This window comes from Xiphophorus couchianus, chromosome 11 (assembly GCF_001444195.1).
Source record: "Xiphophorus couchianus chromosome 11, X_couchianus-1.0, whole genome shotgun sequence".
Lineage (NCBI taxonomy): Eukaryota > Metazoa > Chordata > Actinopteri > Cyprinodontiformes > Poeciliidae > Xiphophorus > Xiphophorus couchianus.
Genome location: NC_040238.1, coordinates 25,161,740 through 25,176,379, shown reverse-complemented (window position 1 = coordinate 25,176,379; position 14,640 = coordinate 25,161,740). Strand labels below are relative to the sequence as shown.

Sequence of the window (14,640 nt, the reverse complement as noted above, 5' to 3'; positions counted from 1 at the left end):
TATGGAGTGAAAATAGTGTCAAAAAGATTTGTGTGTGCGTAAAATGATTTGTGCGTGCGTAACAGGATTTGTGCGTGCATAAAAAGATTTGTGCGTGTGTAAAAAGATTTGTGCGTGCGTAACAGGATTTGTGCGTGCGTAAAAAGATTTGTGCGTGCGTAACAGGATTTGTGCGTGCGTAAAAAGATTTGTGCGTGCGTAACAAGATTTGTAAACCTTAAAAATAAAATACATGTTGAAAAAGTACACACAAATCACCTGGTACGCACACACAAAACTGCAGTTACACACAAATCCGGTTACGAGTGCACAACTATTTTTGAGACTCATTTCACGCCTCGGTGGAAGCTCCAAGATTTGTGTGTAGATGGTGCGTTTACATGCTAGTAAAAGCTGGGACATCTGAGTTTTCTTCGGAACTGTTTCTTTTTTCCACAGTTCAATACATATTTCTCTCTTTACTTGTCTCGTGGCTTAGACATATTTTTGTGAGAGAAAAATACATATGTCATTACACCCACGTCTACTTTTTAATACTATAAGATTGTTTATATATGAATCCGCATTTGGGACCTATTCAACTGTAATTACTTGGGTAAAAAATTCAACCACTAGGTGGCGGAAGTTTATTCCGCTCTGACTGGGAAAAGCCTTCATTCAAACTGAGAGAAGAAACAAGAGAATGGCGGGTCAGCCGAGTGATCATGTTCGTGGTTTACCGTCCGAAGTTAGTGGATGTTAAAATTTGCACGTTTTCCTGACCGTTGTAATGCGTATTTTTTAGATTATTTCAGATTACGTTTTACGTTTCAAGTAGTTCGACCCAAAGTTCTCGCCCTTCTATAGCAATAGCTCATGTCTACGTTAGCTAAGCTACTATTAGTCCTCGATTAGCATCGGTCCAGTTTAAAACAGAATCTTCCTGGCCCATTACAGCCATGTCTACGTTTATCACCATGCTCAGCTAGTTTTATGATGCCGACAATAATGTAGGCTTAGGTGACGTCTTTTATTATTTGAAGGATTCATCCCAGTTCTCCTCACTAATTGTAGTTTTTGATTTAAATTTTTTTTTAGTTCTGCTACAGACTTATGTTTCGTCTATCACCTGTATATTTTATATCTTACTGTAATCACTTAAGATTTACTCTTCTCTACATTTCTTCCTGGAATATGATGGTCATTGCTTTCGTACCAGAAATAAATACGTAGAACATCTCTTAACAAATGTACAAATGTATTCTATGCCATACATATACATCTGCACCGTTTTTTATATTAGATTCATGCAGATCATCAATATTTCAAATTTTGAAAATATAACCTCATCCAACACTGAAGCCTTTGTAAGCAGCTGAATATAAGTGTAGTAACTCGGCTGAATCTTTAAAATATTAATATTTCTGTTACTTCATTATGAGCAAACCACATTTCTCATTACTTCCATGTGATGACTTACATTTTTGGACAGATAATATGTTAAGTTGTGCTTCACATTAACTAAATTGTAATTGTAGCCATCTAGTGAAATTATATTTCTATTGTCCCCAAAAAGTGCTAATAATGTATGTGTTTTCCACATTTCAGTCAGTGTTAAATTTTTCACTTTATAAATTGCATAGTTGAAAAAGGACATATACAAATTAAATATGGAATATTTTATTAATTATCTGCCAGATAATTAATAAAATATAATTATAATAAATTATAATAAAAGACGTCACCTAAGCCTACATTATTGTCGGCATCATAAAACTAGCTGAGCATGGTGATAAACATAGACATGGCTGTAATGGGCCAGGAAGATTCTGTTTTAAACTGGACCGATGCTAATCGAGGGCTAATAGTAGCTTAGCTAACGTAGACATGAGCTATTGCTATAGAAGGGCGAGAACTTTGGGTCGAACTACTTGAAACGTAAAACGTAATCTGAAATAATCTAAAAAATACGCATTACAACGGTCAGGAAAACGTGCAAATTTTAACATCCACTAACTTCGGACGGTAAACCACGAACATGATCACTCGGCTGACCCGCCATTCTCTTGTTTCTTCTCTCAGTTTGAATGAAGGCTTTTCCCAGTCAGAGCGGAATAAACTTCCGCCACCTAGTGGTTGAATTTTTTACCCAAGTAATTACAGTTGAATAGGTCCCAAATGCGGATTCATATATAAACAATCTTATAGTATTAAAAAGTAGACGTGGGTGTAATGACATATGTATTTTTCTCTCACAAAAATATGTCTAAGCCACGAGACAAGTAAAGAGAGAAATGTGTATTGAACTGTGGAAAAAAGAAACAGTTCCGAAGAAAACTCAGATGTCCCAGCTTTTACTAGCATGTAAACGCACCATCAACACACAAATCTTGGAGCTTCCACCGAGGCGTGAAATGAGTCTCAAAAATAGTTGTGCACTCGTAACCGGATTTGTGTGTAACTGCAGTTTTGTGTGTGCGTACCAGGTGATTTGTGTGTACTTTTTCAACATGTATTTTATTTTTAAGGTTTACAAATCCTGTTACGCACGCACAAATCTTTTTACGCACGCACAAATCCTGTTACGCACGCACAAATCTTTTTACGCACGCACAAATCCTGTTACGCACGCACAAATCTTTTTACACACGCACAAATCTTTTTACGCACGTACAAATCTTTTTACACACGCACAAATCGTTTTACACACGCACAAATCCTGTTACGCACGCACAAATCTTTTTACGCACGCACAAATCGTTTTACACACGCACAAATCCTGTTACGCACGCACAAATCTTTTTACGCACGCACAAATCTTTTTACGCACGCACAAATCCTGTTACGCACGCACAAATCCTGTTACGCACGCACAAATCTTTTTACACACGCACAAATCTTTTTACACACGCACAAATCTTTTTACGCACGCACAAATCTTTTTACGCACGCACAAATCGTTTTACACACGCACAAATCCTGTTACGCACGCACAAATCTTTTTACGCACGCACAAATCGTTTTACACACGCACAAATCCTGTTACGCACGCACAAATCTTTTTACGCACGCACAAATCCTGTTACGCACGCACAAATCTTTTTACGCACGCACAAATCTTTTTACACACTGTTGTTGCGCAACACCCCCCCCCTCCTTTCTGTCTCTACTCTCTCACTCTCGTACTTCCTCTTCTGAGAGGGGAGATGTGCTACCAGCTCTCCGTCTAACAGGTCCGTTGAGTTTCCTAAATCTGCTGGGATTTACCCTGTCCAGAACTGAAGTAAACTCTGTTTAAGCTGGTTTCGAGAAACGATTCGCCTGGTTATCTGACGGCCTACATCCAGGTGTCCCACCCTTCTTCCCCCTGTGAATTAGCCAGACTGAGCAGCCTACAGCCAACTAGTTTCACAGAGCACACCTGTTAACGGTCGCTCGTTCTCTATTTTGCAACTTGCATTTGTTATTGAACCAGGTAGGTTTTAGTGACTCGGGCGAGTCCCAAGGATGAGGTTTTAAATATGGGCTACCAGCAACCTAAAAACATTTTCCACTTCTTCCTCTCCAGAATCAAACATCACAGCTATTTTACAACCATCAAAGAACTTTAAGGTGACTCATTAACTGAATGTCCACAACATCTTTTAGATTTTCTTTATGCTAAATATTTTATTAGTAAGGCATTTTTGCAAGGGTCAGTACAGCTTAATTCAGTAGCAGAAATAATCAAATAAGTAAAATCAATCATCTAGTCTATCTTTCCCTACTGCTGACACTGAGAAAAAAAGGGAACCTTTGAGAGAGACGGACGGAGTTTGGCGTTTCGAACCCCAGACCTGGCTTGATGATGAAGAAGGTGTGGCAGCAGGAGGAAGATGTTGATCGGCGAAGGCCAGGATCTCCGCAGGTCCGATGAGCTTCTTCTCCGCATGGATGCTGAGGTCACACAGGACTTGGTGCTGGCAGGAAAAAAGGCACTAGTTCTTCTTCCTTGTCTTTGTCTTCATCTTTGTCTTTGGGGTCAGAACCCAGCCGATGAGAGAAGTGCGATTCGAAGCCACAGATTGTGGGCCAGACGGGTTGGTCTCCATGTGCAGGACAGTCTCCGGCTCCGTGGCCCCGGCTCTTCTTCAGCTGCAGAGTTCTTTGTCCATCTCGATCTTGGCTTGAAGCTGCCCGGAGGATCCAACAAAAGGTTCCTCTTTTGCACCCACCTTTTATAGGGTTTATCCACCCCCCTGGTGCGCCTGCTGTCTGCTTAGACAGATGATCTCATATCCATCACTGTCTTACAGACATTTCCTGATGTCTGTGCCAATGTCTCAGGGTTGCTCAACCTCCTGTGTCCCTTGCCTGCACAACCTTTCACCTACTCTCTACCTCCAACATATCAGTGATGTTTAATTGCAGTTACACCTTTTTACACCATTTCAAGTTTAATGTCAAAATCACATTTATATCACATTTATTTTCTTTAGCTTCTCTGATTTAGCATTCATTTATAATTTTATAACCATAACTTATATCACATTTATTTTCTTCAGCTTCTCTGATCTATCATTCATTTATGATTTTATAACCATAACTTATTAATTATTCTTATTATAATCTTAATGTGAGTTATTACAGATGTTTTTCTGAAAAGAAACCAAGAATAATACATGATTCTAATTATTTACTACTAAAGTTACAGTTACTTGTTTTTCTTGTAGTTCCCACAAATATAAGTGTATTATTACAAGTAAACCAATATTCATATAAGTATTTTACTTTGAATCTTATCCAATTACTAATAATGTTTAGATTTAATTTTTTAAAACTTTCATGCTTTAAAATAGTCTCAGCTATTTTTATAAATCTGCAGGCTGGAAACTTCCTCTTTTTCCAGGAAACCTGCTTTTCCTGTTTCATGAATCTCTCTGACTGACTATGATTTCTTATGATTAGATAGAAAAATGTAGAATTAAAGCAAAGTTTGCATGAGACAAAAACAACACACACAACCAGATTTATTTTATTGACACTTAAGTCTACTGTTGGGCCTTGATATCACTTGAGTGATTCATTTTAAAGATAACTTTATTTATTATTACTGTTAAACTAACTTTATTGACACTTAAGTCTACTGTTGGGCCTTGATGTCACTTGAGTGATTCATTTTGAAGATAACTTTATTTATTATTACTGTTAAACTAAAATCTCCAGCATGGGGAAGTGGGATGAGCTCGGATTTTCTTGACAACACGCACAAATCCTGTTACGCACGCACAAATTTTTTTACGCACGCACAAATCTTTTTACGCACGCACAAATCGTTTTACACACGCACAAATCCTGTTACGCACGCACAAATCTTTTTACGCACGCACAAATCCTGTTACGCACGCACAAATCTTTTTACGCACGCACAAATCTTTTTACACACGCACAAATCTTTTTACACACGCACAAATCTTTTTACGCACGCACAAATCTTTTTACGCACGCACAAATCGTTTTACACACGCACAAATCCTGTTACGCACGCACAAATCTTTTTACGCACGCACAAATCCTGTTACGCACGCACAAATCCTGTTACGCACGCACAAATCATTTTACGCACACACAAATCTTTTTGACACTATTTTCACTCCACATTAAACATCCGCAGTAATTCCCTTTGTAAAGTGCTGCTTAAATTTGAATGATGCAGAATAGTACCTGGAATCAATCTGGCTCTAACTGCCCAAATCTCAAGACTAACAGTTAAATATAAAGATAATTTCGATACTAAATCACAACCATTAAGAGTAAAACAGACATTGAAAAACTATAGAAATATACCAGCAGCTAAGCAACGCTGTCAGAAGTTAATTAACATCCACCTATTTATGTAACATAACTAATATCACTACTCACATCATCAATGACTGCCGCTCCGCTTCAAACAGCAAACGGAAAACAGATCATCAGACAAACGTCAGGAAGAAGAAAAGAAACGGCACCAACCTCCTTCAAAATAAAAGGAAGCACTTCAAAATAAAAGCATAGCCAACAGACGTCGAACTACTTGAAGAATTATTTACACCAGTCAGCACTTTCGGGATCAGATTGTGCATGCTGTTTGCGCCAGAAATGATACCCAGCCACGCTGGCTGACTTGCGTCAAATGATGGGACCTACTCCCACAGCAGCGTGCGACTATACGCTGGTGTGCGGCACGAGTAGGAGGTGGCGGGCTGTTGGCTCTTCCGTGAATTACAGAGGTCCCTGTTTGCTAAATGAATAAATTGTTGACAGCCAGTTTCAAACCTCAATTATCCAGCCCCCCCTCCAAAAAAAAGCGACACAAAACAAGAGTCAACAGCAGAAGAAGCTGTTGGTTAGAAGCTGTGGTTAGAATTGGCAGAGAGGATTTGACAAGATTTTCATTGGCACAACCCACGTACTCTGCTGCTCCACCAACAAATACAATTCTCTTGTAAATGTGGCACCGTTTAAAGAGAAATGAAAAGGCTTTCCAAGGGTGTAAGACTTACTGCCAAGAAGCGTTGTTAAGGATAAACGCACATCAGGAGAGTTGCAATGCATATCGCCATCAACGTGTGCCGCTTGGGGCCTGTTGTGCTGCTGAGGCAGGGCAGGTTAATGGACGCCTTGGAGAGTTTTCTCAAATGCATTAATGTTTTCCGAACAGAGCAGGTTCCAAAAGTGCATTGGAGAGGCGGCCATTGACCAGCTGCTTTGGCAGTGACGCAAAAAAGTGGGTATGCAGTGCATGCAACGCATAGGGGCGCTGCACTAGAGGGGGCGCAAAAGCGATGTGGGGAATTTTTTTTTTCTAGGCAGCATTTTAAGTACTTAACAGCTGTTTGTGTATGAAATGATAAATAACAGAGGAACAGCACTGATTAGGCGCCTCTCCCCTCCCATACAGGCAGTTTGGGCAGCGGCCCTGAGGCGCGTTTTTTTTCCTTTTAAATTTGAATTATAGGAATGCCTCGACAACAGGGAGCTAAAGATGGGCAGCAGAAAAACCTCCGGGGCACAAAACAGAAAACGGAAGGGGAAGGGATAAAGATGTTGGAGAGCCGAAGAAAGTGGTTGAAAGACAGCAGGTAAGTAATGTCAGTGTATTAACAAGAGAGTTGTAAATACTCAGGTTAGCTTAAGCTAGCCTAAAATAACAGGTTGTTATTGTCTCCGCCCCTTATTGAACCAACACGGGACGCGATTTATTCCGTATTGCTATAAATGTCTGATAGACACACCTATCACACACATCTCAACAATAAGTGTAATAATAATGACCAAAAAAAAAACCACCGAAAATATTAAGGTCAGCTAAATTGTCGTTTCGGGACCCTCTCCCGCCCTCCACGAACTGACGCTGCTGTCACGGTTGCTTAGAGACGGTTGCTACGCAGCCGCGGTGAGCTGCTATCAACCCGCGTCTTTTTAAAATGTCCACCCGATAAAACACCGTCCTTAGAAGTAAAACCTCTGGCAAAAATACAGACGGTAGTGGGAAGACAGAGGCTAAACAATCACAGTGAAGTTTAACAGGGGTATTAAAATAAATTTGTCGGTGATATTCAGGGCGCACAGTTTGTTGTTTGATATCAGACAGAATGGATCAGGAGAGGAACCGCAGGCCCGTCAGAACCTAAAGAACCAAACATCAGTCTCTTCATCCCTCGATCATGAGTAAGAAGACCGGCTGACTGAATCTTCGGTTAAATTTGTTACTAAGACATTTTTTGAAGTTAAACTCTCAAACTGCTATACATAATTAAAATGTAAATAATTCTATTGGTTAATATATCATGTGATAGTGCAAGCAGACTGAGCTTTTCAATAGAACGACAAGTGGACAATGGATGGATTGTAATTTTCTTCTTACAGAACAAAGTTTTTGGGTTCCTGTATTGCATTAGCGAGGAGCCAATACGTCTACTCTCCAAAGATTTCTTGAAGTATTCCCAGCACCAAATAGTTGTCCAAAAAAGCAATCCATAAGCCCCAACTCATGACACTGAACTGGAAGGTGTGAATGACAGAACAAACACAAAACGTTGTAGATTTATAGCCATCTTGTTCAATTTTGCTGAAAGGCGGAAGGTACGTTTGGCTGTGTCACAACCATCCCAAGGACGTTTCTTGCCATTTCCCAAAAATTGCCCCCCGAAAATGAGCCTTGCTCAATTAGTTAACCCAGTATAAAGCAAATGGACACATGATAAAGAGAAAGATGTAAGGAAAAGGAGAGGCAACAAAGGGGAGAGAGGCTAAACGCTGGCATCTGAAAGCTGGACGGCTGGGTGCCTCTGACTGGCTGCAGGAGCTTGGCATTCAGAGGATATCAGGGTTGAATTTGGAATGCATTAGCATGCAACGAGTGAGTCTGCATTGTTTGATTTAGATTAAACTGAGAAACCTCTTTCAACAGAATCTGCACAATTCCTTTGTTTCAACCATTATGCGCCTACATCCCAAAGACATTGGCACGTGAAATCTCTTTCCTTTGGATCTGTGAATTAGACCACGAAAAGTGCATCCTGAACCCGATCGAGGCTTCCAGACAACAATCCTGCAGAGGTAACCAAGAAAATGAGAGAACGCAGAAAGAGAGTAGACAGGGCTGAAGTGGCTGGTGGCTTATAGGAGGGAGCTGTGGTTGTGTCTCCCTCTGTGAAGCCCCCCTGCCACCCTCCGACCCCCAACACAACACTTTCTTTGGCTTGTGTTTGATATGCTGCTCATGTCAGTGGGATCCTGTTTGCTTTTCCATGGTGCAGAATGGCTTTGGTGGGCCCAGGTCTATCTCTCCCTCTGTATTCTTCTCTGTGGCTCAGAGGCACCGAGTCGCAGCGCCGGCCTTCCTTCCTGTCTCTGCGCAGGGCCTGCAGTGCAGGATGGGAGATAACCTGCTAATCGCTGGCCGGGTGCAGCGCCTGAAAAGCGTGATAAAAGTCCGCCTTCTTCTGCCAGTAAAGTTTAAATGTCCCACTAGCCACGTGTGTCTGTCAGCTGCATGTCCATCAGCTGTTCCTCCGGTCTGCACCACTTCCAGCCCACAGAAACCTCCAGACCTTTTTTTTTTTGCCTTCCCTTCCTTTTAGGGAACAGCTAATTGTTAAACAAAGCAAATATACAGACTCTGCTTTTGTTTAATGCATAAAAAACACTAGGAGGGTGCCTCGTTCTTCTTAAACTATTTTCTGATTTATATTTTTAATCGTAAATCTAAAAAAAACAAGTGTACTGAAATATAACATCGCCAAAATATTGAAATATGTGGCCTTCCTATTGTCTCCATCAGCCGTGTTTATGAGCATAAATGTTTTTCCTTCCTATACCAAGAAGCAGCATTCTCTTGGAAGACTGTGTACATTTGAGGTCCACAAGGAGAGATCCGAGGACTCCATCTCCACCCTCAATGAAGGGAAAATCACCATCAGTTGGGCTTTTTACCACCCCATCACTTTAGGTCTGTGGAATACACACTGCAAAAACACAAAATATTGCCGAGTAATTTGGTCTAGTCTCTAGTGTAAATATCTTGGGGTCAAGATTTGTTTGTAAGTTGATGGTGGATCCAAATGTAGAACAGCGAAGGTGTGCAGGTGATGTTTAATGAAAAAATAAGGGACCAAAAAAAACATACAAAATCCACAGGAGGCCTGGGCAGAAAACAAATAATAAAATAAATCCAAGGAAATGTAGACAAGGAGAGACGAGGAGCAACAGAGACTAACGGGGAGTAACTAGAGGAACCAGCAAGGAGTGACTGAAGAAGAGGAGCTTAAGTACTGCGGAAATAAAGAACCGTGGCTAATGGAAAACAGGTTGCAGGTGTGAGTGGAGAGAGCAGACAGCAGACTGAGGCGAGAAAGAGAAAATGACAGGGGGCGAGCGAGAAACACTAGGGATTGGGAAAAAGATCTAACATAATGAGTAACTAAGACCTAAGAGACATAATGAGCTAGAATAACAGAGAAAAACAGGGACAAAACTGATCTGGCCAAAATAAGAAACACAAAATACTGAAACTAGAATAACCAAGTAAGCCAAAGTAAAACAAAATCACAGCTGATCTACATAAAAAAAGAGGAAGTAAGGAACACAGACATAAACAAAACCCCAAACCCAACCAAAAAACATAGGATCCTAACACTTGTCAAAGACAAAACCAACTTAAAATAACTTTTCAGGAAGATACAAGAGCTTGCTTTAAGTCAATAATTCCTTAATATTGATGAAAAAATACTTGATCCATTGGCAGACTCTTTCATTTATAACAAGACATTTTCCCCTTTTTTTTAAGTGAAATAATCTGCCAATGAAACAAGGACTTTTTCATCAATATTATGTAATTATTGACTCTCAATAAGTTCCTATGTTTTGCTGAAAAGTTACTTATACATTAGTTTTTTCTTATTTCAAGTGCACTAAGATATTTGCTCTAGAAATTTGACCAAAAACACTTGGTACGACGTCGTGTTTTTGTAGTGTAAGAACATGGGAGCTTTACGTCACATTGCGTTTCCTCAAGATCTGACTGTGGTCACTCCTCTGTCACATGGAGCCCACCAGGTACTTCTGTTGGATGACACTATTGTATTCATAAAGTACTTTTGGTTTTTCTCTGTGTTATGGATTGATTTTGAGTTTCAATTTTGGTTCTGCTGAGAAGCACCTGATGCAGATGTAAAGAAAATCCTGTCATAAATCAGTCACGTTTTTCCATAACCAAAATGGTTACACACACTGTGAACATTTTTCTCACTGTCTTCGCTGGTTGGGCTTACCAACATTATTTCTATTTGTTAAATGGCAGAATGAGAGGCAGATCTTTTTTTTTTCCCCTAAGATCTTTTTATTATTATTATTATTTTCTTTAAATTCTTAAGTTTACAGTCACTTCCTAAGTATTTGGCAGCATTGCCTTTTAAACTGTATGACTTGGATTGACGTTTTCTTCCACAGCTTTGTCACAAGGTTCGTGGATAGCTTTGTTCGCAAACACTTTTTCAGGTCAAATTATCTCACTAATTCATGCCTTGTGGTGGCCTCATCAAAACATTGACTTTGTTGTCCTAAAAGCACAAATTTTACGATGTGCTTTTTTCTCATTAAATACCCGCTGTGCTTCAATTTATTAAGAATTCGAGTTTATCCAGCGTGGAGTCAGAAAATGTGCCTAAAAGTGATGATATGGTCAAAATATTCACTTGCGCACACAGTATAAGTAAACTTCTGAATTTGAAGAAAGTAATCGAACAATCTCTCTAATTATTCAGCAATTTTAGTAAACAGAATCATTTTTAATAACTGTTCTTAAACAGAAAAGGTTTAATTTGATTTAATGTCAGCTTACGTTCCAAAAAAGGGAGAATAAAAGCAAAGTTAATGTCCCGCTTACTATCTATAAGCCTTCGGCTCGTCTCATGACTCAGCTGTTATCTTCACATATGCAGGAGACGCAGTGAGAGCATTTCACCCTCCTCGATGTGGGGTCTTTTTACTGGATCAGCTCTGTGTCTGTTCCCCCTCTCATACATTTGTTTTTGGAGCCGGAGCCGTCTAGGCTTTGCCCGGTCTTGAGGTGAAGGACCAACTACTCTGACCTTTCTGCGCCCGTCGTGACCCGGTGACCGTCTGTGCTATCACCCGGCAGGTTTTGGGAGCAACTGCACACAACGGCCTTGGCGTTTGGCCGCCGAGGTTTGGAACAGATCCGAGGAGATGTCTCTGAATCGGAGGGGGTGCAGAAGCTGAATATCTTACATTTATAATGGTCAGGGCCATCTTCTGTCTGTTTCTTTAATTATTTATCGGACATTGTCAACCAGACTGGGTGCCTCAGCCCTGGATCATCGGTCTCTGTTGATCATTGCATGACGTAAAGCTAGCTCATGCAGACCTTTGCCATGGGAACGCTGAACACACAAGCTCACATCGTGGGCTTTGCAAAAATGTTCACACCTTTTGAGCTTTTGTCATCTTGTCACATTACAACCTCAACCTTTGATGAATGAAAATGAAGTAGTGCCTTATTGTGAAGTGAACAGGAAATCATACGTCCAGATTGCCTTCAGAAGTCATCATCAGTAAACGGTCCACCTGTGCGTAACATAATCTCAGTAGCAACGCAGCTGTTCTGTGATGGCCTCAGAGGTTTGGTGTGGGTGTCGGGAAACCAAAACAGAACATCATACACAGCATCGGCCCAGTGGAAAAACTGCAGCGAAGGCATCATGCTGTGGTTCCGTTCGCACGCGTTTTCATCCACTGACAGGATGATGACTCTAAATGTACAGCAAAAGCCTCAATGAAATGCTTTACATCAGGGATGTCAAACTGCAGCCCTCAAGGGCCGGTGTCCAGCAGTTTTTAGATGTGGCACAGGCACAAAACACTGGAATGAAATGGTTTAATTACCTCCTCCTTGTGTAGATAAGTTCAGGACACCGGCTCTTGAAGACTGGAGTTTGACACCTTCGGTTCACATAAAGGTGTATTCATATGCTAGAGAGAACTAGTTAAAGTGCAGGTCGCGAATACGGCTAAGAATCTGTGACCTACTTAAATATTGATGCTTTTCCTTCAATCTGACTGACCTTGAACTATTTGTAAATAAGTATGTGCGTATTTATACTGCTACAGAAAATTGATTTGGTGTGTATGTGCATGCATGTCAGCATGCTGACCTTAATTAATCGTCAACAACTGTTGAACATGTTTGAATAAAAAAGCAAAAACAATAATTTTCCATATTCCTGTTCTGATTACCACTAACAATTTCTAAATGTTGTCAAGTTTAAATACCACTCAACTCTCCAGTCACACATTTCTTCTAATCATCCGTCACCTACACCCAAACCGTGGGCTTTCTGCAGTTGTCACCGCTAGATTATTTTAAATATATTTTAAATAACCCTCTTACTATTTTTTGCTTGTGACTCGCAGTAATACACAGCTGCAGAAGTATTATCATCTTTATGACATGCTGGAAATGTCAGATGATGCAATTGTCCAAATAAATGACAATTTATTTGGAGGGGTGGAGAGGGCCCTTCTTCCACGTGACGTCAGTCCTCTGCAGCAGTTTGCCTGCGATAAGGGCGGAGAACAACTTCACATCCACAAATGTGGTTTGACTCCTCTTATCACCATTCTGTGGAAGGGTGAGGGCAGCGCAAACACCGTGCCGATACGTTGTCTCTTTCCCGACAGCGAATTTCACACATTGTTCACGAGCCATTTCTGGTCATTGATGATATCATCAATGCATTCTGATTGAGGACGACTCCCATGCTGCTCCGTCAAGTGATTGCGTCCCCGTCCCTGAGTAAATACCAAGAGGGCAGGGTCAGGCTCTCTCGCCTCGCTCCCGGCTCCATCACTCCTTCAGGCTTGTGCAATTTATTAGCCATTGTGACAGTTTCCTGTAAAAGCTGGACTCAGCGTGACGGAAAAGGAGAGGTATGCAGAAAAAGCGCTCTGAAACACGGATCACAATAGCCATTGTGTTTTAAGATACAGGTCAATCTCCATAATATTTTCCACATACCTTTTAGGGTGCGTGCGTGTGAGTTCTTGCTTGTTGTTCAGGATGTGGTGCCCAATTATTTCCCTCGGTGTACGGCGCAAACACATGGCTTCTTGGAAAATTACAAGCTGCAGGCTGAGAAGCTGGAAAACAAAAGGAAACACTTTTGAGCTCCACAATAGCAAAAAAATAAATAAATCAGGTTTAGTGAACTGCTCTAATCGGAAGTGTTTGGATGGAAAGATCGTAAATTATTCGGCACGAAATCCCCCCCTCATGAGCACACAAAGCGAAATCAGCACGTGCCACCCTGTCACGCATTGAAATTACTAGCTGAGAGCGATAGGGACAATGACCTTTGACCTCCCAGGTTATTTCGCTCCCACCCAAACTATGCATGACATGCAGCTGTTGGAGCGAGAGATTCTGCAGTAGCGCTTGGGAAGCTGATTGACAGGCAGCTGTCACACCAACGTATGGAAATGTGCTCCCGTATTCCTTGATCCGTGGGAGACTTTACCAAGAGCAGCCGAGCCTCCGATAGTGGATGCCAGCTCAGAGTTACTGTCAGGATTTGGAAGTTAAGAGATATAAAACGTTGGTTGGTTCGAACAAATTCTTAAACTTTATATCCAACGGTTAACAATTAATCACAGAAAAAAAGCGTAAACTAAACAAACCTCGAGAGCTGATGTCCAGGAGGGGCTAAATAATCCTTAATGGTTGTGTTCTCTTCTCCTTTGTCGTTTCTCTTGCACATTTCTTATATTTATCTTCAGTTTTCACATTTCTTTCTGTGGAGTTAACTGTCAGTGGAGTCCTGCAGACAGTATGTATCTCACAGTTTGTATGTAACTTAAATATAAACAAATTTAGCTTCTATAATTTACTACAGGGTGGCACAAAAGTTGGAATGTTACAAGATATAAGAAGTATTTGTTGCGCTGTTGCAGTTTTGGCCCTTAATATTATGAGGAGTCTGTTATCTATCCTATCCAGTCATTTTATTACTATTTTTATGGTGTCCAAAATATCATTCAACTAAAAAAAAAAAAAAGATTATCTCTGGGATATAAATATGTAAATATATACACATTGTTTTAAAAACACGTGACGATGTAAAG

General features: G+C 40.6%; 1 protein-coding gene across 13 annotated transcripts in view; it reads right to left on the bottom strand.

The window, feature by feature from the left end:
- Positions 1 to 5,980, bottom strand: part of spns2 (SPNS lysolipid transporter 2, sphingosine-1-phosphate) — an 87,791-nt gene extending 81,811 nt beyond the window's left edge. For 7 of the 13 annotated variants that reach the window (XM_028031301.1, XM_028031303.1, XM_028031304.1 and 4 more), the window contains exon 1: positions 5,881 to 5,980. The gene's annotated coding sequence lies outside the window, so the exon portion shown is untranslated. The remainder of the gene's footprint in view (positions 1 to 5,880) is intronic. The other 6 variants (XM_028031308.1, XM_028031309.1, XM_028031311.1 and 3 more) reach the window with 2 other exon arrangements.
- Positions 5,981 to 14,640: the final 8,660 nt, after the last annotated feature.